Source organism: Schistocerca piceifrons, chromosome 1 (assembly GCF_021461385.2).
Source record: "Schistocerca piceifrons isolate TAMUIC-IGC-003096 chromosome 1, iqSchPice1.1, whole genome shotgun sequence".
NCBI classification, from domain to species: domain Eukaryota; kingdom Metazoa; phylum Arthropoda; class Insecta; order Orthoptera; family Acrididae; genus Schistocerca; species Schistocerca piceifrons.
The window spans coordinates 160,255,699-160,280,440 of NC_060138.1; positions in this window are offsets into that span (position 1 = coordinate 160,255,699).

Genomic DNA, 24,742 nt, shown 5'->3' on the forward strand with positions numbered 1-24,742 from the left:
GTAAGTCAACTACCCTGGCCAGCAACATCTCCGGATCTGTCCCCCATTGAGCATGTTTGGGACTGGATGAAGCGTCGTCTCACGCGGTCTGCACGTCCAGCACGAACGCTGGTCCAACTGAGGCGCCAGGTGGAAATGGCATGGCAAGCCGTTCCACAGGACTACATCCAGCATCTCTACGATCGTCTCCATGGGAGAATAGCAACCTGCATTGCTGCGAAAGGTGGATATACACTGTACTAGTGCTGACATTGTGCATGCTCTGTTGCCTGTGTCTATGTGCCTGTGGTTCTGTCAGTGTGATCATGTGATGTATCTGACCCCAGGAATGAGTCAATAAAGTTTCCCCTTCCTGGGACAATGAATTCACGGTGTTCTTATTTCAATTTCCAGGAGTGTATGTTAAAATGTAAAATAAAGTAGAATAAGCTGTAGCCAATCAGATGGACGGCTTCAGGGAACAGAACAGCACTAGTCAGTCGAGCGACGATGTTCGGCACGCCGGAGACGCGGCCGGGGACGGGCAGAGGGACAGTTCGGCTGGAGACACCAAAGTGGAGAGTTCTGGTCTAGATACCAAAGGGAACAGTTCTGATTGAGACGCGAAAGCGGATAGTCGGTCTTTAGGCAACTAGGAAGTGAAACGACTTCGAAAATTTCGCGTTGTGTGCTATGGCGGAACTTCGTCTCTGAGCGGTGAGCAGGCGCGCGCCTGGTTTGAACTCTTAACTTTTTGCGTAGATACTGGGTGGATTATTGGACTTGTGTTTCACAATGAGATTGTGAATGATCGAACTGTGTCAAATGGATATGCGCTCGAGTGTAACAGTAACTCTAAATACGACCACTTTCACTATTAGTTTGCTTTCTGAATAAACATTATTCTAACTAAATAGCAACTGTGTGGCCTACATCATTTATGGGTCGTTAATTTAGTTCCCGCTATTATTATTACTGTTGTTATATGTTATATTAACTTTGTATTTCGCAAACTTTATCCAAAGGGTCACAAGTGTCTAATTTAGGGCGTGTAATGTGACAGGTGCGGTTCAACCCCTAGACGAGTATGAGCCAAGACATTTCGGCGGAAAGGAACCGCATGTGAGTCCGAACATTTTTGTGATGTCAGCTTCCAACCCTACTTATACAAAACTACCTATTGAAAAAGTATGTTAGTATGTTGTTAATAAAAGATAACATCGACTTTCTTTTATGGTGGGCATTAAATTTCCCTCCCCCATTACCCCCTTGGTAAACATTGTGGGAAACACGTTAGTACTGCATGGGTTAAGGATAGCTTTGTTTGGGAATCTAGTCTCAATTACACTAATTTTACATACAACTGACCCAGATATTTGCTTGATACTGGCCAGTTAATGTTTTAGTCTTTACAAGGTAGTTATAAGCAACTATAAGCTCTTTTTGGAGTGTAGACAACACTGGCTTAACACTTTTTGTAGAAAACATCACCTTTCCTATTGATATGAAGGGCCACCAGCTTCCACCAACTATTTTCATTTCGATTTTGCTTCTGCAGCTCCGTTCTGTAATAATAATACGCCGCACTATACTATTTGAATTTCATCTTACTTCGGTCAAAACACTGGCTTTCCCATTTGTTTTTGTTCATCATTCACTGAAACCAATGGCACTTGTTTTTCAGAAAGTTTTGTCGCACATAAAACGTGCTGTAATCTTCCTTTTGATACTGTTAGCCGTCTCATGTTCTTTTAGTTACCGATCGTCCATTGACATATCGCACACTATCTTAATGTTTTCATCCGTGGTTTATATCTCATTGTCTGTTTCTTCGTCAAGTCTGCTACGAGGGCGTACTGAAGAGTAGTGCATCCGAATTTTTTATTCCGTTCTGAATATCGGTTGGGATATTACATGGCATACCTGTTATGTGGCGACTTTCCCGCCTCGCTAACACAAGTTGCTACCATCCGCCGCTAGAGGGCTGGGAATGGTAGCGGGTAACATGGCGGTGTGTAACTTAACTAAGGCGGTAGCTGAGGAACAGGATTCTGCAATCGAGTTTCTAAACTGCAGAAAAGTTCGTCCTCACAAGGGACACCCCCTTCTTCAGCATCGCAATGCCAGACCACACACGAGCCCTGCAACATGTACAACAATCTGACGCCTGGGTTCCTGTCATCTATAATCCTCCACACAGTCCCGACTTGGCCCCGTCCGATTTTCATCCGTTTCCAAAAGTTAACGAAAACCTTCGAGGGCTTCAGTTTAAGATGTTGACCGATTGCTGCAAACAAGGGTGAGTTTATGGCTTCGTCAGCAAGTTCTACAGTGACGATGTCAACAAACTCGTGTCTCGTTGCGAGAAATGTGCTCGTCGCTGGGGTGAAATGGCTCTGGCTTCTGAGGTCATCAGTTCCCTAGAACTTAGAACTACTTAAACCTAACTAGCCTAAGGACATCACACACATCCATGCCCTAGGGAAGATTCGAACCTGCGACCGTAGCGGTCGCGCGGTTCCAGACTGTAGGGCCTAGAACCGCTAGGCCACTCCGGCCGGACGATAGGGTCACTATGTGGAGAATAAAAATTTAGCATGTTAATCATGTTTGTTTCATTTTAAAAGTTTTCAGAGTTTTCACATGAAAAATTCTCAGGCGTTAATTTATAGCGCGCCCTCGTACGTGGTTTACCTAGGCAGGTCACTGCACCCAAAGAGAGGGAACTGACTAAGTAAGACAGTTATATTAATATACTGACATTATGACCAGATCGCCTGCTGGCCGCCGTAGCCGAGCGGTTCTAGGCGCTTCAGTCCGGAACCGCGCTGCTGCTACGGTCGCAGGTTCGAATCCTGCCTCGGGCATGGATGTGTGTGATGTCCTTAGGTTAGTTAGGCTTAAGTAGTTCTAAGTCTAGGGGACTGATGAGCTCAGATGGTAAGCCCCATAGTCCTTAGAGCCATTTGAACCATTTTGTAACGAGATCGCCACAGGTTCCAAAAATGGTTCAAATGGCTCTGAGCACTATGGGACACCATCTGAGCTCATCAGTCCCGTACTACTTAGAACTACTTAAACCTAACTAACCTAAGGACAGCACACATATCCATGCCCGAGGCAGGATTCGAACCTATGACCGTAGCGGTCGCGTGGTTCTAGACTGAAGCGCCTAGAACCGCTCAGCCACACCGGCCGGCCACAGGTTCCAACACTGGAATAGTAATAACTGGATAATCAGGTTTGTTTCTCTTTCTCAAACGTTAATAATACCCACTTGAGGTGGCTGGAGAGATGCACGCCGGTAGTGGTGAGTCCAACGACATCACCTCTGGGCACGGAAGTGGCAGCACGTCGTATTTTCATAGGACTCTGCATTCTATATGCACTCCACTATGACGGATGTATCCGTGCATGGAGGCTCTAAGGAGAACGTACGTTGGCAGATTGCATTCATCATCGTCTCATGGAGTCCATCACCTGGCGTGATGGTATGCCATGCCATGCCATTGTGTACAGGACACAATCACTTTTAATTTGCATAGCCGGTAATTTTGACAGAATATGCTACTTTTCTGACGTATTAAGGACAGTGGATATCTCTGTGACAACTCTCAACAAGATATCGGCGGACCACTTGTTGCCCATGATGTCCTCGACATATTTGGTTACAAAGGGTGGACAACTCTTGCTCAAGGCAGCAGGTTTTGAGGAGTTTTCCTCAATGGAAACCTCTGGTCATCTCAACGGATCAAGAGCCGTTGCTGCTAACAGTGGTGGCTGTTCCTTGTGCTACGTTTCTGACCCTGTAATCCCTAAATCGCCTTCAGATTTAACATGTATTTTTTCTACACTCATGCTCATAAATTAAGGATAATTGCAGAATGTGGTGCCACACAACGTGACACTACACAAAACTGGCGCTTATAGCATAGGCACATAGGGAACACACACGACACAGATCTGTAAGTCCACGGTATTGGTGATAAGTTGAGAAAACCGCTCCGACACACATGTGCTACGAAACGCCACTGTTTCCTGCGCTTGTACCCCGACATCCATATGGGATGTGATCACCATGCACACGTACACAGGCAGCACAACGGGTCGGCATACTCTGGATCAGGTGGTCGAGCAGCTGTTGGGGTATAGCCACCCATTCTTGTAGCAGTGCCTGTCGGAGCCCCTGAAGTGTCGTAGGGGCTGAAGACGTGCAGCGATACGTCGACCGCTAGCATCCCAGACGGTCTCGGTTGGGTTTAGGTCTGGAGAACAGGCAGGCCACTCCATTCGCCTGATATCTCCTGTTTCTAGGTACTCCTCCACGATGGCAGCTCGGTGGGGCCGTGCGTTATCATCCATCAGGAGAAAGTTGGGACACACTGCACTCCTGAAAAGGCGTATATACTGGTGCAAAATGACGTCCCGATACACCTGACCTGTTACAGTTCCTCTGTCAAAGACATGCACCATCAAACCACGACCTCCAAACAGGTCCCTCAAGAATATTAAGAGGTTGGTATCTGGTTCCAGGTTCACGTCAGATAAAAATCCGGCGCGAATCACTGTTTAGACTATACCTGGACTCGTCCGTGAGCATAACCTGGGACCACTGTTCCAATGACCATGTACTGTGTTCTTGACACCAAGCTTTACGGGCTCTCCTGTAACCAGAGGTCAGTAGAATGCACCTTGCACGTCTCTGGGCGAATAAACCATGTCTGTTCGGTCGTCTGTAGACTGCGTGTCTGGAGACAACTGTTCCAGTGGCTGCAGTAATGTCCCGAGCAAGGCTACTTGCAGTACTCCGTGGCCGTCTGTGGGCACTGATGGTGAGATATCGGTCTTCTTGTGGTGTTGTACATTATGGACATCCCGTACTGTAGCGCCTGAACATGTTTCCTGTCTGTTGGATCACACTTTGTGGCACACGGAATACCCGTGCTTTGACTTGCTGTGTTTGATCAGCCTCCAGTCGCCCTAGTATTCAACCCCTTAAAATGTCATCAATATGTGTTCTTTGAGCCATTTTCAACACACAGTCACCATTAGCACGTCTGAAAACGTCTGCACACTTACTCGCTGCACCAACACACCTCTGCGTATGTGGACTGCTGCCAGCGCCACCGTGCGACGACCGCAGGTCGTCATACCCTGAGGTGATTTAAACTCGCAAACCACCCACCAGAGAGTTGTTTCACCATGTATCAGCATTATCCTTAATTTGTGAGCATGAGTGTAGTATACTGCATAAGCACAATAAGTACAATTTCGTATTTTACTAGCCTTCCTTGAGTTACAATTTTGTCGGAGGTTTGAGTCTTCCCTCGGGCATGGGTGTTTTTGTTGTCCTTAGCCTAAGTCAGTTTAAGTTATATTAAATAGTGCGTAAGCCTAGGGACCGATGACCTTCGTAGTTTGGTCCCATAGGAAATTACCAAAAATTTCCAAAAACTTACAATTTCAACGCCAGCAATGTAATAGATAGATATTATGCGAAATATTAAAACGCCTGATGCATAAGCTTGTCCCGATAACACGGGTAGGGTGTATTTTTGACGGGACCGCTCTCCACTAACACGCCCACTGCCGGAGGCTGAGCGCTTGCAGCGCGCGACGGCCTTCACACCTCCGAGTGCTTGCCGCTTTTGTCTCTTTTTTCCGGTTTCCCCTTTTACAGCCCGTGGCGGCGTGATTATTAGCGCAATCACATTCATGGCGGGCTTTATTGTCTGCGAGGGTGCGGGGTCCCCCCAAAACACCGCCATAAACGGACACCGCCGCAGAGCCGCGCTCCCGGAATAAACAAGCCCGCTGCTACGCAGGGCCACTTGTGCTTCTGTAACCACGGTCGCAAGTCACGATAGGGGAAACTAACACGGTGAAGGGAATAGTGCTGCCTGCACATCGACTTCTGTCTCAGTAAAAGGGAACAGCAAGTACGTTCGCATCGATACTCCACAGTAAGCCTTGCGGTGTGCGGTGGAGGGTACTTCTCGTACGCCTGTCTGTTACACTCTCCCCTGTTCCCTTCGCGAATAGTGTGTGGGCGGAATGACTGGCTTTTAACCTGTACATGAGCTCCTATTTCTCTGATTTTCTCGGAGTTGTCACTTCGTGAGTCGTAATATCGGGGAAGTAATATTTTCCCAGTTTTCTTCTCGAGGACGTCCTTATCGCGCTCGCGAGAACTAAATGATTCCTTCACGAAATGTGCCGCTCTTCGATGGATCTTCCCTATCTCTTCAATTAATCTAATTAGGGAAGGGCCCAGTCTAATGACTAACACTCGTGGATCGGTCGAACGAGCTAACGTGGATAAATTACATTTCCTTAAGATGTTTCCAGTGAATCACAGCTTGGCAACTACTTTTCCTACAATTAGTTTCATGACGTCATTCCACTTTAGATGGCTCCAGTCGATTACTACTAGGTACTGTATGTTAGATACTGCTTCCAGTGATCTGTTGCTATTATTATATGTGTGGTGTCTGTTTTTCGGACGTGTCTCTTTGGGTATTTCCTCAATTGCAAGAAGATGAACCACAGACCTTTGTTTGGTAACAATATGGTACGCCGCCTCACTGGCGAAACTCAATACGTGATGAGTTACATGACGTTGTGCTCTACCGCTGGATGGGCCGCAAGGGCCCCGGTGACAGAGATTGTTTCGCATTGCCTCCACATTCACCTGATCTGACGATTTCTCCCTTTCGGGGTTCATAAGTGATCCTGTGTATGTGCCTCCGCTACCAGCTGATACACCCAACTTATGAAACAGGAGTGGTGCACTTTTAGCTATTACTCCGGACACACTGATAGTTTGGGAAGAACTCGGCTGTCGACACGATGCGTGTCGTGTAACGAATAGTACTCACATTGGACGCTTGTAAGAAAAGCTGTTTGGAGTTGCTCTTTCAATTGACGTATTATTTATAGTTGTAAGTTGAATGCAATAAATATTAGAAACCCTTAAAACCCCGATATTCATTTTGAAACACTCGGTGTATTACTAAGCGTCTATGCCATAACCTAAACCCCGGAACCCAGAACCGGATGTAGGTTGTTTATCTAACTGCTTGCAGTCGCTACAAAACTTTGATTTTCCATATTTCGTGTAATTATTGGCCTAATTCAAAAATTTAAACTGCTGTCGTAATCCACTCATTAAGAGTTAGCACAGTCAGACAAGTACTGGTAAGACACTGGTTGTTCGTTTTAATGCAGCGTAACTGTCGGCGCACAGATGCCCAGACTACATTTATCCAGTATTTGACAGTGGGACCACTTAGTGACTTCCGAAAAGTTTTATACATAGTTTCGAATTGTTTCGAAACTTATCTCACACTGATATCACCCCTCTAACTCTCCTCGCCACCTCCCCCCCCCCCCCACCCGTACCCCCGTCCACAAAATGATGAAAGGAGAAGAGTTTATAGCTTATTAAATTCCATCAAGTAGCGAAACACCAGCATCGTGCATGACATTTTCATTCAATACTTCGTTACTACTAACTGTATGGGTAACACAATATCCAGGCAGTGTCCAGTTACGTGCAAAATTATATCAATGGATCACGCGTACTTCTGGAGATATGACACTATAAACATTGGGAAATGTGAAAAAGTAGTTTTTGCTGAAATGGACCGCAAGTTACCTATACTATATTCATCCAGTATTGGATAATCGGAGCACTTGGAGAATTCAATAAACTTTAAACATAATTTCATATCTTTCCTAAACTTCTTCTTCTTAACATGCTTAAAGCCAAATATTCAATACATTAACTCACGCGTAAAATTAATCAGAAATTTGAAGCTGTTTTCTGCACGCGAGCTCGATTTCTTACAGAACGGGAGATGTACTGGTTCATGGAGAATAGGTTACATCTATTTATGATTAATTAAACTGCTAGTCCCTGTATTCGGTGTCAGTTATCTGCAGGTCTTACTGTGTTTCGTTGCCGCCTTCTGCCGTGCAACACTCCTAAAAACAACCACTTTGTCCGCGAATAACGTCGTCTTGCTTCCTGGACTAGATCGTTTAGATGTCTTGTAAACATTAACAGTCCTAACTTTGAGATTACCTTTACATTTGTCGATTTCGTTACGTTAGGGACAACATGGCTAAGTTCTTTCTGCTAGAAAGTCCTGAAACCAGTCACAAGCTTGGTCCGATACTCGGTAAGCTATGTAACGATAAAACCTTCCCTTACAGTTGAAATAAAAGTAAGAAGCTAAGCACTTTCTGTGCGTTGGGTTTCCTGCACATGACAGGTGCAGACCAAGGACAGCCCAGATTCTCGGGAAAGACTGCCCTGAAGTCTAGAACATCGTATCAGGTGGGTTTCTGAGAGCAGCATGGTAGGTAATGCAAACTGCAAGCATGTATCTATTGGTACGATACTGAAGAAAAACTGATTGTCTCTGAAAGAAATTACTTCCAAAACACACGGTTGATTATTCATGGAGTGTTTTAGGTCGGGCTGCTGTGTAAAATATTCTCGGACTTCTTGCAGTGTCAGTTCATAGTCTTGGCCGGCAGATGTGGCAGAGCGGTTCTAGGCGCTTCAGTCTGTCAGGGTGGCGTAGTGGATAACGTACCTGCCTACAAAGCAGGAACCCTCGGTTCAAGTCCAGGTCTTAGTAAAAATTTTAGTTAATTACTTCATTTACTATCCTTATCGACTATACAAAGGATAATTAAGTTTGTCGATTTATTTAATCAACCGACCAGTCTGAATTTAGTATAAAATTACTCGTAGTTTTATCAGGAGTCTGGAACTCTAATAGAAATTAAAGAATTAATTTTATTTATCTCTCTTCCTTTGTGGTGGGGCCTCTTGTGGACAGTCGCTGTGAACTCGTCATGTGAGATATCTGCACTTACATAAATCACTGCGTTACACAATTTTAATTCGCCGTCGTCTCTACTGAAATCATTTTCACAATGGGTGGATTCATTCTGGATTTGTTCCTCAAGGAAAGCACGAAAATGTACCTGAAATATCATGTATGACAATTACCATTTCTTATTATTCACACCTATCGTTTATCTTTAAGCTCTTGAGGCACTCTTAATCAGAAAATAACTTATTTTATAACAACTCGTCACAGTCGTTTCATAGATATCACTAATCCTTCCTCTTATTACGTACCTACGGCATTATTCATCTTCTACAGGTAACTCAATTCCTAAAAATTCTGATTGCCTCCACTAGAATCGCTTCCAAGGTTTAAACACTCTTCTATACAAGTCGTATGATTAATGTTGAACTAATGTAGGTACTTCACATCTGTTTCACAAAATCTTTTTTTCTTCACGTCGATAGAAAACGCGGCCTGGACCCAACGTTCAGTCATGAGTAAAGGTCATCTTCTGTTTCATAACGGCCCTCATAACCGATCAAATAATGGCTCAAATTTTACTGTGTTAGCCAAATATTTGACATTGTATGGTGCTGCTTCACGTGTTTGTCAAACACAGGGTTTTTTTGATGCGTTGGTCAGAAATTATGACTGACAGAAAATTAGACAGGATAGCGAACGTTGTTTGTACTGATGTTTCGCCAAGTATGTTTAGTAAAAAATAGTTTTTACTGCTTATCTCACTGTATCATGAGTTCCACAACTATGGTAAAAGCGATCAGCGATGAAACAAAATCCACTGGCATTTACCAAAATGATAGAAGTGTCACATCTTTCCTAGCGATACTTTACGCAGAAGAGGTTAAGAACGAAATCAATGTTCTGCGCATAACATAAAGCGGGACTGCAATAACACAAAAAAAACTAAATTCTCCGCTTCTTCCACGGACGGTGTAAGGTATATGTTCCTATGTTGTTGTATTTCAATCAAGTGTGATTAGAGAACAAAGTACAAGATAAGAAAATTTCGCATGCCTGTGTCTTATTTTTCAATGTGAGGGCGAAGAAACTCTAACTAGGCTATTAAAATTTCACTGTCCTTTTGCGGAAAGTCGATATAATCGTCAGGTTCTAAGTTCAACATTTCCTTTAACAGGTTCACAAGTCTATATTTCTCTCCCATTTTAAACCATTCTCTGGACGAGGGTCCTTTTCTTCTTCTTCTTCTTCTTCTTCTTCTTCTTCTTCTCCTCCTCTTTCTTCTTTAAACAGACTGCTAGAGTTAATGTTAGAAATTCTTTATCTGCATTTGTAGTAATTCCCACTATTGTGAAAATACAGCATACACGAACAGTGTCTGCTTCGATAGAGAGGCTAAATTGACAAACTTTGTTGGTACATTTAGGGGCTTGTTTGACATATTTATGGATAGATAAGAGCAAATTTAACATACAAGTTCGATCGTTCACGAGAGGCTTAAGATTTATTGTTTGTACTTGTATGTTCCAGTACACGTCTTTCTTACGTGTAATCTGATGGACTTTTAATGATTGTTGTTACGAGCAAGTGGATCTTGCATGCAACCCCAAACTACGATAATAAATGTGCAAACTCGGTATTTACCAAACGGCAACTATTTGAAATGGTTCCCCTGAGTTACCACTGTTAACACAAATGTACTGTAAAGCAACGCCTCACCCTGTCCATGTGTATTAAGATAAGGACGACACAGAGAAGTGCTGCTCTAGTGGCTAGCGTTGCTGCCTGTGGATCATGGGGTCCCGGGTTCGTTTCGCGGCCGGGTTGGGGATTTTCTCTACCCGGGAACTGGGTGTTCGTGTTGTCCTCGTCATTTCATCATCATTCGTGGCAGTAGCCGGATTGGATTGTGTACAAATTGGATTATGTCAAAATTCAGACTTCGTACGGGCGCTGATGACCGCGCAGTTGAGCTCTCCTCAAACCAAACATCATCATCGTCACGGGGAAGTGCATGTTTCATGACCATATAACACACAGTCCCATATTGTCACCACATGAAGTGCCAAACTACATGTGTACAGACTCAAGGTGTTTTCTGCGCCGTTGTAGCTGCACCACTAAGTGGACTATATCTGTCAGTATAGACTAACCGCATTGCGTACACACGTCCACACTGCAATAGCTGTCCTGCTGTCAATAGAAACATACGCATTAACAGCTTGCTCTTGCCACATGTACTTGGAGGTACTAACCAACCTAGAAACATAATACACCTAATATCTATAATTATTTGTCTGCAGACGAAGTAAATGCTGATTTAATGTTGTTCACTACACCGTCCTAAGTCATCGATAGAAATATCTGTACTTACACGCGTGACACATTGTGTACTGGGTTGATGTGCCTTCCCTCAAGTATTGCAAAATAGACTTTCTTGTATATACGCAAAAATGAGGTAGACAAACTGACTTTTATCTCGCGTAATGTAATTATGAACGCCTTGACCCTCTTAATACACACAGTTTAGTTTTTCATTAGGAAATCCATGCGAAAATGTAAAGTTGTGCAAGTCGTTCGAAATACTGATAAAATTATGTATATCCAATAGGCAAACACGGATAATACGCTAAATCTACACGAACCAAGAGGAGGTATAAAAACACAACGAAATTACTACAAATGAAACAGGGTGCAATGTAGGAATGCTGTGTGTTGCTTCTTTGTCCAGGCTTTAGGACGCAGACGAAATGAAGAAAATAAAGGAATTTTCCTGAAATATGATTACAATTCACTTCGTAACGATATAAGCTAAGTTTTGATGATTACATTGTTATCCGCCGTGAAAATGAGAGCAATTATAGGATTTTTTGAATGGAATGAACAGTCTAGACAACAACAACAACAACTACTGCTAATAATAATAATAACTGCGTATGGCTCAATGGTGCAATGATGCAAGTGTTGCATTTGGAAGACACTTCGGCCAAGGCGTGTCCCTAGCCTATCCCAGCAATGCAACTTGGCTAAGAGGACTTATAGTTTAACGTGGTATCCAAACCACGTTTCGTCTCTGACGAATCTTCACATCGTTGAGAGATGTATGCTAGGTTAAAGGTGGACTGAAAAACTGCGTGGTTCAAGTGGAATATGATAACGTCGCGTCTTGGTTTTCAGGGACGCTCGTCTGCTGTACACAGTACATGGACTGAAAGTAAACCGAAGAAAGACGATATTTACAATGCTTTTTTTTTCAACTCAATAAACTTTACCAACAGCCGCACACTTTAGAATACTATTTTATTTTATTCCGGAAGCAATCAGTTTCGGCAATTCATTTTGCCACCTTCAGGCCCCTTCATAATAAAAGAGTATACATGTACTAACATAAGGGTGTACAAATCAAGCTTACAGGAAGTGACAGGTAATCACCATACCGCTTAAGCTTAAAAATGATGAAAGTATTGGCATTAAATCAAATCTGTGTGTACATCAAGCACAACAGACTAAAACATGTGTACATAAATCGTTAGTTATCAAACTATTAAACTCAATGATTTACAAGGGAATATGTAAATTCATTAAAAAGATCAGCACTAGAGAGTGTACAATCAAGAGCTCCGTAGAACCAATCTCGACATTTTTGTTTTATTTTTATAACAATAAAATTCTTTTAGTTGAGGTACTAGTCTTCATTTAAAGTAAAATGTCGCACAGGGAGCTATGAAATAGTATCGTCAAAGAAATGATGGAAGCACCACAGCTCGTATCAGTACTCTAGTGGGACTATTTAACAGAAGTACTTTTCTTATATGTGATCGACTGACTAATAACAGGACACGGTGGGGTCATGATTTTGGTTGTGAATAGCTAGATAGCTGTCACTGTTTATCCTTCCATCATTTCTTTGACGATACAAGTTCACCGATACTAGACTTTCGAGGAGTTTCACCGTGATATGGTCGGTTTGTTGAGTGAGACGTTGTTTCTTAGCGACTCACTGTATTCCAGTGGGGCGATCTCTGTCTCAACTATAGTACCGTTTTAGGTGGAAAAACTCATAATGATTTTGGCATCAGGGTTTAGTCAATCGTAATTTTTGGGACTTACTGTAGCAAATTTCTAATTGTTATTTTTGGGGGCTTTCCTTTAGACGATAGGTGCCACTTTTTTTTAGCAATATTTATGTACCTCTACATTCTTTAAGCCCTTACATGTTTCACTGTTATATTTCGGACAGTACACTGTTATTCTCCTATATTTTGTTGTCTAAGAATCTTAGTATGATAGTAATATTCCAGCCTTGCTATAACGCACAGATTGTTTTCCTGAATCTTACTGTATGTCACCTTCATATGAGCTCGTAGATCTTGTTTTCTGCAAATCTTTGTATCCAGTTTATAGCAATCTACTCCTGTGTTAGGCAGTATACGTTTATTAGTGCCCATGTTTTCGGTTTATTGGTATCTACTTTTATACTGAGGACAATGAAGCATTTAATGCTTCCGTATAATGAGAACTAGTCTTATCTGTTGTCAGCTACCACCTTTTAACCAGCTGCATTGTAGACCCTAAGTGAGAAATCCCCCAATTCACCTGTGGGGATTCTGTATTTCTTGGCTACACCTGATGAGTAAGATTAGGACCCTGTTCCTTTATCATCGCGTCAATGTTGTCCTTACTTCCCCATACAGTTTAGAGAGAATGTTATGATGTTCTTACCAGAGATGAGTTTTGGTGTTCATTGGGATAAATAAAGATACTCGCCTTTCCACACACTCCTTTACCTTTTATTTTTTTTCGTACCCATGTTCCCTATCGCGACACAACTTGATATGTCTTAGTATTTAGATGTTCTGACATCTATAGATAGGTCGTGTTGCCTTATACTTCCAGTGAAATTGTATGAAGTTGTCGGCTGTGAACTTAGAGGACTCGTCTTGCTTAAGTAGGATTTGACTTACTTGTTGGTTTGCTTCACTGTGGTAATGCCGACCTGTTAAGTGATATAAAGGAAACCAAATCATATATTTTATTCCGAATTAATATAGAACCTAGGCCACAAGATAGTTGTGCCTATTCGTAATGCTCGCTATGCATGCTATTTTCTCTTAATACACATATCAAAAAAGGTTTTCCATCACCCCAGTTCCCAGAACTCCTGCAGATAGACTTTGACTGTGGATATTGTATCACAGACACAGTCCCTTTGACTGTTCAGAGATGTCACTAAACCCACCCATAGATATAAACAACCACGCATGAGCAGCCGCTGAGTTCCAGTCATTCCAGCAGGAAGTAGGTACACAGCTCGTGTTTTCTGTAGTTCAACCATACCTAGACGGTCAACACTGCCGTTAGATCCCGTCCGCATTGTTACTTTGTGCCAGGGAGGCATCTCAACAAGGGAAGTGTCCATGCGTCTCAGAGTGAACCGAAGCGATGATGTTCGGACATGGAGGAGATAAAGAGAGACAGGAACTGTCGGTGACTTGCTTCGCTCAGGCCGCCCAAGGGCAGTGGATGACAGCCACCTACAAATTATGCCTCGGAGGAATCCTGACAGCAATGCTACCATGTTAAATAACACTTTTAGTGCAGAAACAGGACGTCGTGTTACGACTCAAACTGTGCGCAATAGGAGGCATGATGCGCAAATTCGCTCACGACGTCCATGGCGATGTCGATCTTTGCAACCACGACACCATGCAGCGCGGTACAGATGGGCCCAACAACATTCCCAATGGACCGCTCAGGATTGGCATCACGTTCTCTTCATCGATGAGTGTCGCATATGCCTTCAATCAGAAAATCCTCGAAGACGTGCCTGGAGGCAACCCAGTCAGGCTGAACACCTTAGACACACTGTTCAGCGAGTGCAACAAGTTGGAGGTTCCCTGCTGTTTTGGGGTGGCATTATGTGGGCCCAACGTACGTCGCTGGTGGTCATGGAAGGTGACGTAACGGCAGTACAATATGAGATTGCTATTCTCAGACAGGTAGTGAAACTATGTCTCTAGCATATTGGCGATGCATTCGTCTTCATGGACGACAGTTTGCGCCCTCATCGTGCACATCTTATAAATGACTTCCTTCAGGATAACGACATCGCTGTCCAGCGTGTTCTCCAGACATGAACCCTATCGAACATGCCTCGGATAGATTGAGAAGGGCTGTTTATGGATGATGTTACCCACCAACTACTCTGAGGGATCCACGCCGAATCGCCGCTGAGGAGTGGGACAATATGGACCAACAGTGACTTGCTGAACTTGTGGATAGTATGCCACGACGAATACAGGCATGCGTCAATGGCAGAGAATGTGCTACTGGGTATTGTAGGTGCCGGTGTGTACAGCAATATGGACCACCACCTCTGAAGGTCTCGCTGTATGGTGGTACAACATGCAATGTGTGGTTTTCATGAGCAATAAAAATGGTGGAAATTATGTTTATGTTGATCTCTATTCCAATTTTCTGTACGTGTTCCGGAACTCTCGGAACCGAACTGATGCAAAACTTTTTTTTATGCTGTGACAACTACTTGTCTTACCATTCGTGATATTGCATAGGTTGTAAATATGCATAATATTGTATTTCATAGCTTACTACGTGACATTTTACTTTAAATGAAGATTGGTACTCATTTATACTCGTCGGTTCCTCATCTAAAAGACTTTTATTATTATAAAAATATAACAAAAATGATCTTTGGTTCTACGGAGCTCTTGATAGTACACTGTCTGGTGCTTATCTTTTTAATGCAGTTTGATTAAGAAATTACGTACACATGTTTTAGTCTATTGTGATGGATATACACAGCGATTTGCTTCAATGCGAATAACAAACATATGCATATGTTTTAGTTTGTTGTGCTGGATGTACACATAGATTTGATTTAACGCCAATACTTTCATCATTTTTAAACTCAAGCGGTATTATGATTACCTGTCACTGCCTGTAAGTCTGATCTGTACACCCTTATATCACTACACGTATGCTCTTTTATTATGCAGGGGCCTGAATATGGCAAAATGAACTACTGAAACTGGTTGCTTTCAGAAAAAAATAAAATATCTGAAAGTGTACGGTAGTTGGCGAAGTTAATTGAATTGAAAAGGATGTACCAGCCGATGTCCCCTGGCCGCAATGGACCAACAGAGGAACCTACTGTGGGTTGCAAAAATAAAATTAGCGGTAAAATTAAGTTAATAATCGGGGATCGCGCAGTATACGGAGTGAAGAAATTTTACTCCCTTGGAAACACATGGCGACAGGTTAAGCGGTCATTGTAGATGAAATTCGTTGAAATTTGATATTTTCTGTTTCCTACTCCATAATTTACTTTGGACTTTCCTGAACATTTTGGTATATAATACATTAAAATTAGACAATTGTGCGACCTTCAGGAAATATTTTGAATGTTGACGTTTGACTGTCAAATTTCTCGGCAACGCATTTACTGCCACAGTTGAACAGTCATATCGTGGGAACTACACAGTCTAGAAGGCTGTGAATTTATTTGTTTTGTTCGTACTGCTACGTCTCAGAAGTTGGCATACGAATAATCAAATGATTCCTTTGTTTCTGATGGTTTCGTTGAAGGTTGTGTGATTATTGGCTATTTTTGTAGTAAGCTAATTTCTATAATTGATGAATTACAGGGATATTATAGGAAGGCCATTAGAGATAACTGTGACAATTAAGATAAGTTGTGTGGAGCATTTTCTTTCATCAAATATCAACTAATGAAAAGCCATGTAATGCTTTGTGTCCACCTCGACCAATCATTGGTATAAATATAAGCAAATTGAATTTTCTGGCACCCTGCATGAATTTACACATAAACACTCTCTTCCTCTGGCAGTAATGGAGGCAATCAAACCTATTTACAGAGATTTGGCAAATCCTGAGCTACTAAAGAAGTGTTTACATGGGAAGACCCAGAATGTGAATGAGTCCTTCTAGAATGTTGTGTGGTGCCATGTGCCTAAAAATGTATTTGTTGGCCTTATGACTCTAAAGCTAGCAGTGTCTGACGCTGCAATAACTTTTAATGGTGGGAACTGTGAAATACTTAAGATTCTGGAGAAGTTAGGGGTAAGATTTGGATAGAACACAGCTAAAGGACTGCGGGAACTAGACGTACTTCGTGTACGTGAAGCAGAGTTAGCTGTTCAGCAAATGACAAAAGAAGCCAGAAAGAAAAGGAAGAGGTAAGCACTGGGCTCTTGTGACACTGAAGATGACACAGACTATGGGCCAGGGCTATTTTAGTGCTTAAAAGACGCCTAAATGTAAGTCTGTATAAGAATTTGTATTAAAAATCTTTTAAACCTCAATATCTCTGAACTACATTTTTTGCAATAAACGTCCTGTATTCTAAAAAAGTACTGATGGTAGAGACATAGAATTTTCACAGCATTCCAAGTGCGAGATTCTACATATGGAACTAGAATAATTCAAATATCCTGAGTCGTTTTGTTTCTATGTTCATTTATTTACAAAATTCGGTCAAAAAATTGATTGTTTGAAAAAAAGATAACATACCCAAACATATAATTTTAGTAATAATTCTAGTTCGGTGTACCTAGAAAGGTGGATTGAATAATTATGGAAAATTTTAAGTTGGTGTGTTGTAAAGTTTCCAGGATAATGGGTCACAAAATTCGATAATTTAACGTTGGCGGCATAGATCATACAATGTCCCCTTAAGGAGGAAATAAGAAGCAGACTAGTACAGTGAAAAAGAGAATTCATTCGAAGAGATGTTTACAAACATCTAACTTAATGGCAGTCCTTATTGTGAGGAACATTGTCCACAGAAGCGGAGATGAAAGTAGTAGGTGTATAATTCTAGGAAGAAGGAACAGATTAATATGGCACTCATTATTTAAGACATTAGAGAATAACTTACGAGGTCCTAGAGAGACTTGCTGACGGCAAAGAGTTGTGGTGGAGAAGAGAGAAGACAGAACAAATAACTGAAGAAATTAACATGTTGGTTTAACGTGTCGTCGGCTACTAAATCATTATGGACGGAGGACCAGCTCGGATCGGGCAAGGGTAGAGCAGGAAACTGGTGGTATTAATTTGGCATAGGTCGATTTTTGGGAAATCATGAGAGACCTAAATCTGGCTGATCTAAAGGGAATCCGGGCCGCCCACTCCCGAAAGCCTATCTGTTATTTTACTTGCCTCTTACGTCTCTCAGTGTAGTGATTAAGGGGGGCGGTTGTAAGTGGAGTTCTAGATGAATAGACGGTCACAGTAGAGGAAACTGTCGAGCTGGCCTCGTCAACCAAGTGGAAGGACTGATAACCCAGATAAAATACATGGCTGTATGTGTAGCCATTGTGAAATTCTGTCGCTCAGCTCATCGCAGCCCGTTACCGGCGTTCTTCCGGACAGAGGAGTCCTCCGCCGTAATGCCGTTTCGCTACACTAGAAGCAACGCAGAGCCCGCGGTGACCCCGCGTTCCCAATTTCACGGCGGTTACTTTATCCCACAGCCGCGCCGAGCTGCCTTGCACACAGTGGCAGCCGACGCCGCACTTAACAATTCGTTCCGCGACTTGGCCCATTTAATCTGCATCAATATTTCCGGCGCGCTGTAAAACCTCTCGGACGCCAATCGTAAAGGCGGCGCCTCTGCTGCCCTGGGCCCCTTTAGTGCTGTTATTATGTCCCCGGGCTGTAAAACGGGGACTTAACGGTTCGTTTCACGGCCATCGCCGCTGCCGTTGTCGCTACCACCCGATCAGGATTTAATTTCCCTTCCAGATCTCAACTGTCAGGAGCATAATTTCATTTTAATTATCGCAGTGGATTACAAATAATTGCTGCGGCAATTAACAACTTTCGCTACAGCGAGCATAAATCGTAATTGTCACAAGCACTTTGCCCCTACCGTACCTGTGCCTATCGTTTGTGGAACAGGAGAAGTGATTTATCAAACCTCTCTAACGAAAAGTTATTAGAATTTATCAGATTTTATGCACCAGGAGAGTAGCTGGTAAAGAGGATAAGGTCCATTTGCCGTATTCCCACCGAATCTACCGCGTGTCCTATACAAATAGAATTTCGGTTGAAATTCCATAATAATGAATTGTACTAAATCGGAAGTATATCTGGAATGAGTTTTTGTGGTAAGACTTCACTGATTACAATTTTTTCTTCGAAGTAAAAATCAATTCAACTAATTGGTTGTTGCCGGCCGTGGTGGCCGAGTGGTTCTAGGCGCTACAGTCTGGAACCGCGCGACATCTACGGTCGCAAGTTCGAATCCTGCCTTTGCCATGGATGTGTGTGATGTCCTTAGGTTAGTTAGGTTGAAGTAGTTCTAAGTTCTAGGGGACTGATGACCTCAGTAGTTAAGTCCCATAGTGCTCAGAGCCACTTGAACCATTTTTGAACTAATTGGTTGTAGTCATACACCCTCGATTTGAAATCCCATTTCTGTCTTTTTCTTACGAATTAGACCCTTACTACATAAGCCAAATTCGCTGTTAACCGAAATAAAGTCCGGTCCTCGAAATAATCTCGTCGTGGTTAGAAAATGCTCATGTGGATTACCGTTAGGTACAAATGTCTCAACAAAAGCTGAAAACTGAAATAATAACAGATCTGCCTGTCAACAATAACTCACAATACGTCGAACTTCTAATAGCAGTTCACATCAGTTAAAAACTATGAACCCCCATCAACTGCAAAATTCCACGTAATACTTGGCGGTCTCATCACAAACGGTTTGAATAAAAGTGTCGTATCTGATTGTGTCATTGCGTAATACTTGCACTTACCTTCTGTACATACTGTAGCAGTTCTTTCTACATATAGTTCAAGTTTCAACGGACTATGTCATTTAACAATGACATATCATGCGAAAGGTACTTTCGTGCCTACGTTTTGTACAACAGTGTATATCTATAACGAGTGAATACCACCCCAGTCTAAACGTGTTTCGAGACTGAATTTATAAATAATAGCAAAAAGTTAAGATCGCATCTTTAATGCTTCATGTATTCTGCGTAGTCTTTGCGTACTGAGTCCTCCTTTGGGTAGGTCAACTCACATTTCACACTGGATTCAGAGTCGGTTTTGTAGTCGAAGCGATGAACCTTCATGTGAATTTCTGTACTGTCTCATCTTGCGCCAGGTCCGTATTGATAACACGAAGTCTCGTCACCCGTGATAATTTTTTCCAGAAAATTATTTTCAGTGTTTTTAATTTCAGTTTAAGTCGCTGCAAAGGTCCCCATGCCGTAGTTTTTGTTCGGTAGTCAAAGTATGCAGGTGAAATTTGGCACTCACTTGCTCTTCTCAATACATCCAGGTGTATGTATTCGACACTTGATTTATAGATGTTGGTCCATCGAGATTTGAGACACAATAACACTGGCATACTACTTAACACTGCCTACTCGCAACTGACTGCCCGAGACCATATCTGTTGTTTACAGTTGTTAGTTCAAGATTCCATCTTGTTTACTATTCTGACTTCGCTTATACGCCAGGAATAACATCAGTCTCGGAACTTTTTCAACGGACAGTGTATATCGACGTGCGATGTTATACAAAGAAATTGAGAGAATTTTCGGATTGATGAAGCAATTTTTTTTATATAGATGCCACATTAGAACATGTCTTTTTTTAATGGCTCTTTCCGGTGGAATTGGAAAAATCCTTCCAAGAGTATTTCAAGAACATACCTCTAATGATTCATAGAGACATGAAATGGTGCATGTGCTACTATAAGTCTTAAGTGAGATAGAGAGTGCAGTATTGTCGGTTCTGAATGGCTTTGCAGCATGCATAAATACTCATGTTGAACATTTCGGGCACTTCATACGATAGGAACCGTACGTGAGTAATGTGTTTGTTTACTTTTGGTACAGTAAGACAGAATTTTGTGGCACCATTTCTCCTGGCGGTAGGACAGTATTTCAGGTCGTTATTATCTTCTTAGTACCATTTCTGTAAACATTAAAATGGCGATAAATGCGAGGCGGACTCACGCATCAAGGATTCCATCTCAGAATTGGAGAATTTCGGTCATTTTTACCTGTCATCGATATCGATGAGAGCAACGTATCAAAATGTGTGAAATAAATGGCCAAATTTTTGATTGCATTGAACGTAGAAGTTTAAACGTTTTGCTCCCCAAAGGAACCGTACATCTTTGTATGTGACATAAATTTCAACTTAAGACGTCTACCCGTTCCTGAGGAAAAGGTATCTTAGCAGACCGACAGGGAGTCAGACGAATAAAATATACCAAAGAATTTCTTCGTGTGACATAATAACAAAACAACAATTTTCGGATTATTTCCTTTACTTTTACTGTGAGATCTTGCTGACTGCCAAATTTCATGATCCTAAGTCATCTAGAAGTATCCTATAAGTTTCGACGACTGAGTTTGGGCGTTGAAATATAAGGCTCAAATAGCTGTATCTTTTGATTGCATTGATTTCGAAGCTTACGTTTCTTACACAGCCAAGTGACCACATACCTTACTATGTGACTTAAATTTCAAATTGATATCTGTACCCGTTTCTGAAAAAAAAGAGGTTTTAACAGACGGGCGAACAGACAGTAGAAAAACTTTTTTGTCTGTTATAATAACAAATTAACAATTTTACGACTTTTTTTCCTTTACTTGTACTGTGAAACTTTGGTTGCTGCCGAATATCATGATTCCAGGTCAACGTAAAGTACTCTGTAGATTTTGATGAATGAGATTGCAAGTATTAAAATACACTACTGGCCATTAAAATTGCTACACCACGAAGATGACGTGCTACAGACGCGAAATTCCACCGACTGGAAGAAGATACAGTGATATGCAAATTATTAGCTTTTCAGAGCATTCACACAAGTTTGGTGTCGGTGGCGACACCTACAACGTGCTGACATGAGGAAAGTTTCCAACCGATTTCTCATACTCAAACAGCAGTTGACCGGCGTTTCCTGGTGAAACGTTGTTGTGATACCTCGTGTAACGAGGAGAAATGTGTGCCACCACGTTTCCAACTTTGATAAAGGTCGGATTGTAGCAAATCCCGATTGCGGTTTATCGTATCGCGACATTTCTGCTCGCGTTGGTCGAGATCCAATGACTGTTAGCAGAATATGGAAACGGTGGGTTCAGGAGGGTAATACGGACGCCGTGCTGGATCCCAACGGCGTCGTATCACTAGCAGTCGAGATGACAGGCATCTTATCTGCATGGCTGTAACGGATCTTGCAGCCACGTCTCGATCCATGAGTCAACAGACGGGGACGTTTGCAAGACAACAACCGTCTGCACGAACAGTTCGACGACGTTTGCAGCAGCATGGACTATCAGCTCGAAGATCATGGTTGCGGTTACCCTTGACGCTCCATCACATACGGGAGCTCCTGTGATAGTGTACTCAATGTTCAAATGTTCAAATGTGTGTGAAATCTCATGGGACTTAACTGCTAAGGTCATCAGTCCCTAAGCTTACACACTACTTAACCTAAATTATCCTGACGACAAACACACACAGCCATGCCCGAGGGAGGACTCGAACCTCCGCCGGGACGAGCCACACAGTCCACGACTAGTGTACTCAATGATGAAGCTGGGTGCACGAATGGCAAAACGTCATTTTTTCGGATGAATCCAGGTTCTGCTTACAGCATCGTGATGTTCGCATCCGTGCTTGGCGTCATCGCGGTGAACGCACATTGGAAGCGTGTATTCGCTATCGCCATACTGGCGTATCACCCGGCATGATGGTATGGGGTGCCATTGATTACTCGTCTTGGTCACCTTTTGTTCGCATTGACGGCACTTTGAACAGTGGACGTTACATTTCAGATGTGTTACGACCCGTGGCTCTACCCTGCATTCGATCCCTGCGAAACCCCACATTTCAGCAGGATAATGCACGACCGCATGTTGCAGGTTCTGTACGGGCGTTGCTGGATACAGAAAATGTTCGACTGCTGCCCTTGCCAGCACATTCTCCAAATGTCTCACCAACTGAAAACGTCTGGTCAATGATGAGCGAGCAACTGGCTCGTCACAATACGCCAGTCGCTACTCTTGATGAACTGTGGTATCGTGTTAAAGCTGTACGGGCAGCTGTACTTGTACACGCCATCCAAGCTATGTTTGACTCAATGCCCAGGCGTATCAAGGCTGTTATTACGGCCAGAGGTGGTTGTTCTGGATACTGATTTCTCAGGATCTATGCATCGAAATTGCGTGAAAATGTAATCACATGTCAGTTCTAGTGTAATGTATTTGTCCAATGAATACCCGTTTATCCATTTCTTCTTGGTGTAGCAATTTTAATGGCCAGTAGTGTATGTCACACAAACGACCGTTTCTTTTGACTCTATTAACTTACAACCGTCAGTTTTTTACATCACCAAGGGACGTTAGGCTTTGTTATGTGCCATAGTTTCCAACGTGATACGTAACATTTTTCTGAGTAAAAGATGTTTTCATTGTCGGAATGACAGACAGACAGACAGGCGGACGGAAGGACAACAAAGTGATCCTCTAAAGTTTCAGTTTTTACCGACTGAGGTAAGGTAGCTTAAAAATTACTTGTACCCTTTAGGAGAAAGCCACATTGTCCGCTGTACGTTAAGGAAAAACGCACTTCGATATCTTTACTCGTTCTCGGTATGTTTTGATCTGTCTTTATCGCACGTCATCCGTGTAATATGCAACAAGGGGAGGAGAGACACAACGCAGCTCTTACCGTATAATTACAATAGACAGGCTGTCTGCCCAGAACTTCCGTGACGACAGAGGAAAGAAAGTTGCCGTCACGAGGGGTTGTGAGAGCGGCATTATTTACAAGGTGGCACGTGAGGTGGCTGTGTCCGGGACGGAGCGGCTCCGGACATCGATCGGCGGCCAAGATGAGGCGGGGGCGCTGCGTCCTTCAGGGCGGCGCAGGTTGAGGCCGTAATTGACGCAGGAAGGCGCGCCGCCGTGTCCCCCCCTGTCTCTGCTGGTGGTGACGCGCGTGCCGTGACAGGAACGGCGCAGCTGACACACGCTCCACGCCCCGGCGAGGCTCGGACACGCTAACGACGGAGCTGGCCGCATCACCCCACCCCACGACACTGCACTGCCGCAACCGGCGGCAGCTGCCGGATTCCGCTAGCCGGCGCTCTCCACATAGCCTGTGCTCCTGTGGATGACCTGTCTACAGGGCAGGCGTCTAAGGCAGAATCAGTAAGCACATCTAGGTGATTGCACAGTGGCGCATTTTCGCATGTTCGCAATTAAACACGTGCTGCTAATTCAAGTAAGTAAGGTCACTGCGCACTTACAGGTTCCAGAGCGAGTCAAATTTAATAAACTTTCGTATCTCTCTGTTTGCCTTCTTGAACACCCTTCTCTATTCCACCAATTTCCTTGGGGTTTTCCCAGGTAACTTGGGCGTAGCATGAGGTACCGTATAGGCTTCAGTTAGTCAAAAATGGATCACGGAAAAAGATACAATGATTTAAAGTGTTACTCAACCCGTCTTGTCTGTTTCTGTGTTTGAACACGCGAATCTTCAAAACCACTAAACGAAGTTTCGTAGGATTTTCAGAAGTAACTTGCAAGGTTCGCAGGAGAGCTTCTGTTAAGTTTGGGAGGTAGGAGACGAGGTACTGGCAGAAGTAAAGCTGTGAGGACGGGGCGTGACTCGTGCTCGGGTAGCTCAGTTGGTAGAGCACTTGCCCGCGAAAGGCAAAGTTCCCGAGTTCGAGTCTCGGTCCGGCACACAGTTTCAATCTGCCGGGAAGTTTCATATCAGCGCACACTCCGCTGCAGAGTAAAAATCTCATTCTGGAAACATCCCCCAGGCTGTGGCTAAGCCATGTCTCCGCAATATCCTTTCTTTCAGGAGTGCTAGTTCTGCAAGTTTCGGAGGAGAGC